General features: G+C 39.9%; 1 protein-coding gene across 1 annotated transcript in view; it reads right to left on the bottom strand.

Moving 5' to 3' along the window:
• LOC307266123 (connector enhancer of kinase suppressor of ras 3-like) overlaps positions 1-2,969 on the bottom strand; it is a 61,414-nt gene continuing 58,445 nt past the window's right edge. Inside the window, exon 13 of the mRNA XM_080048046.1 lies at positions 1-2,969. This exon is cut by the window's right edge and continues 763 nt beyond it. The gene's annotated coding sequence lies outside the window, so the exon portion shown is untranslated.

Raw genomic sequence — 2,969 nt, 5'->3', positions numbered from 1 at the left:
TGTTGCCATGCACAAGCTGAAAGTTTAATATTTTCTCCTTGAGCTTGACGAGGTCCTGTATGGAAGCTCAGCAGGTCCAAACTTTGTCACTTAAAAAGTAAGTTTCAGCGTTTTTTTCAAAAAGGGAAATTGTTACAAATTCCCGGTCGAATACATTAGTGGAGCGGCTAAGTGCTTATTTTCATCAGAATCTTTCAGTTGATGATACTAGCCTGACAATCGGCATGAGCAGTCTCCATGTGTCACTGGACTAGAAGATTGTCTTAGACATTTGGGCGGCAGTGGCGAAGTGGGTAGGGAGATCGCCTCTGGAGTGCAGGGTCGGAGGTTCGATCCCCCGTCTCCCCGCCACATGTCCAAGTGTCCCTGAGCAAGACACTGAACCCCAAATTGCTCCCGATGGTTCAGAGAGCGCCTTGCATGGCAGCTACTGCCATCGGTGTATGAGTGTGTGTGTGTGTGTGAATGGGTGAATGTGGTAAGAAATGTAAAGCGCTTTGGGGCTGAGAAAATCGGCTAGAAAGCGCTATATAAGTCAAGTCCATTTACCATTTGAAATTGTGAATTTGAAAATTTCTCATAGAAATGTAGCCTATTGGGTTTTTTCATAGTTTTTTTTTAAAAATTGTCTAAGACAGTTTTCTTGTCATGTGACCCAAGGAGACTCATGTTCATGCCAATGTTCACGCTTGTATCATCAACTGGAAGATTGTAGCACATAGCCGCTCCACTTCATAATTACTTTTAGGTTGTCTGGACACTTTTCTTTATCAGCTGATAAAAAAATAAAATGTCCACCATATCTTCCGAAGAGTGTCAATACAATATGTTGAGGTCCAAGAATCCAGGCCTTGCTCGAAAAAGAGGTCATGTGATCTCAAGCAATTGTTGCCTGGTAAAATTATTTTTATTTTTATTTTTTTTACTCAGGTAAAATTTTAAGGCTTAAATATAGCGATAAAAGATTTTGAATAAAACATTTTCCCAACTTTAATTTACGATATGTTGAAGAGCTCAAACCTCCAGGCTAAGAAATGTCGTTTTAAAAAAATACTGTAAGTGACGTCAACAAAACGCCTTCGTCCATGTTTTCATTCAGTCTGTGGAGGGGCCATGTGAAACAGCAAGTCAGCCACTAAAACCATCAACAAACTGAGATAGATCCATCCATCACCTTGTTCACACACAGTCACACAGTCTAATGCTCATCAGTTCAATCTTCCTTTCTTTAAAATCACTGACTGGACTATATGCTCATAGTGATGGTAACGTGTTAAACCTGCAGTGTGTAGAATTTTGGGTTTTATTTCCTAGCAGATTTTGTAGAAAATAATTATAATATCCACAAGTACGTTTAATTTAGTGCATAATAGCTGAATTTGTTTTTTAGAATTATTATTTTTTTCCTTAGAAAGGGTCTCGTATATGTCCATATTTCTCTATACTTTGGACCAAGGCCTAGTCACCGCCATTTTGGAAGTGTCATAGTTGGAATGTCATCAGGTGCATTGTTTAAAATTTAGAATTGTTCTTGTCCTTGAAGGCCACTGTAGCTTCTGTTATTATTCTAAAGGGGTGGGGTTACCCAGGGAGTGTTGCATTCTAGAACTTTCTAGAACTTACTTGATGATGTCATATTACCGGTTCCAATTTTCATAACAGCAGCAGCATTTTCTGCATTTCAGTGTCTATGTGAGTTTTTTTGCACAGCTCTTGAAGGCCTTGAAAAGCATTTAGTCCTGTTGACTTTCCTGTAGGTTCACTTCAATACACTCCCTCCTTTTAGAAACCAGACAAACAAAAATGTCTAAGGCTGTGTTCGGAAAGCCATACTAACGTCCTACTCATACTCATTTTGACTTCAATTTGAGTATGTGACGGTTGGGTATGCGAGTTTGGGTATGCGAGAAATTACCGGATGAGTACTAACTTCCGGGAAGATTTTGGGTATGGATCGATTGGATACTTTTCCTACTCAACCGCCCCCCACAATGCATCGCGTCTTTTCAAACGACAAGGAAGGTTTTTTTTTAATTATTTATTTACAATTCTGCATTTCCTGCACAACACAGGACTGTATGTAAAAATCTAGTTCTATATCTAACCTGTGGAGGGCGGCAATACGCCAAACAGTGTCTAAACGGCCGGAATCTTATAAGAAGAAGAAGAAATTCTTTATTGCTTGAGTATACTTCAGTGTGAATGTTTCGACGCACCTCGCATACACAACCGATCTTTGAGTAGACAGAATGTAGTATATAGAAGTTGAGTATGTAGGATGTAGGACGTTAGTATGGCTTTCCGAACACAGCCTTAGTCTTAATATGTGATGTCATTTTCGGGCTCTTGTCATTGGCTGAGGAGTCTAAACCTAGCGATCCATCCTCCAATCAGTGAGGTCGATGGTTTGTTCACAGGAGAAGAAACATTAGTGGGGTTGCGTTCCGAATCGCATACTTTCTACTATATAGTATGGTAGAAAAAAGATTTAGGATGTCCCGATTCTTGTGGCCAGATTGAGGATGGTTAGAAGTACCCGGATGTCCTACTTCATCCGGCCAAGATTGTTAGTGTTGAAAAGTGCATCCTATTTGGGCGATTCTGACCCACAATCCAGTGCACACGTGAAGTAACATCGACGAAGCCTCCATATGAAAACAAACGGGGATGCGACGGATATAAAAGCAAGAGGCAAGATCAAGGCGCAATGTTATGATGAAATAAGAGAAAAGTATGTCCCAATAGTATGCCTACTGCATCCTAACTAGATTATTTTTATCGTCAGATGTAGTATGTAGAATAGAAAAAAGAAAGAGTATGCGATTCGGAACGCAACCTGGATGTCGATGTAGATGTGCCAGCCATGTTTTTTTTTGGACTGGGCTATTTCCTGGTAAAATTGTGTGTACGTTTGAACATGGCCTTAGATTCATTCCAGAAGTTGTATTTTTCCACGTTACTGTATTTCA

The sequence above is a fragment of the Ammodytes marinus genome, assembly GCF_949987685.1.
Source record: "Ammodytes marinus genome assembly, chromosome: 19".
Lineage (NCBI taxonomy): Eukaryota > Metazoa > Chordata > Actinopteri > Uranoscopiformes > Ammodytidae > Ammodytes > Ammodytes marinus.
Note: the sequence above shows the minus strand (reverse complement) of the source record. Positions and strands in the feature narration are given on the sequence as shown.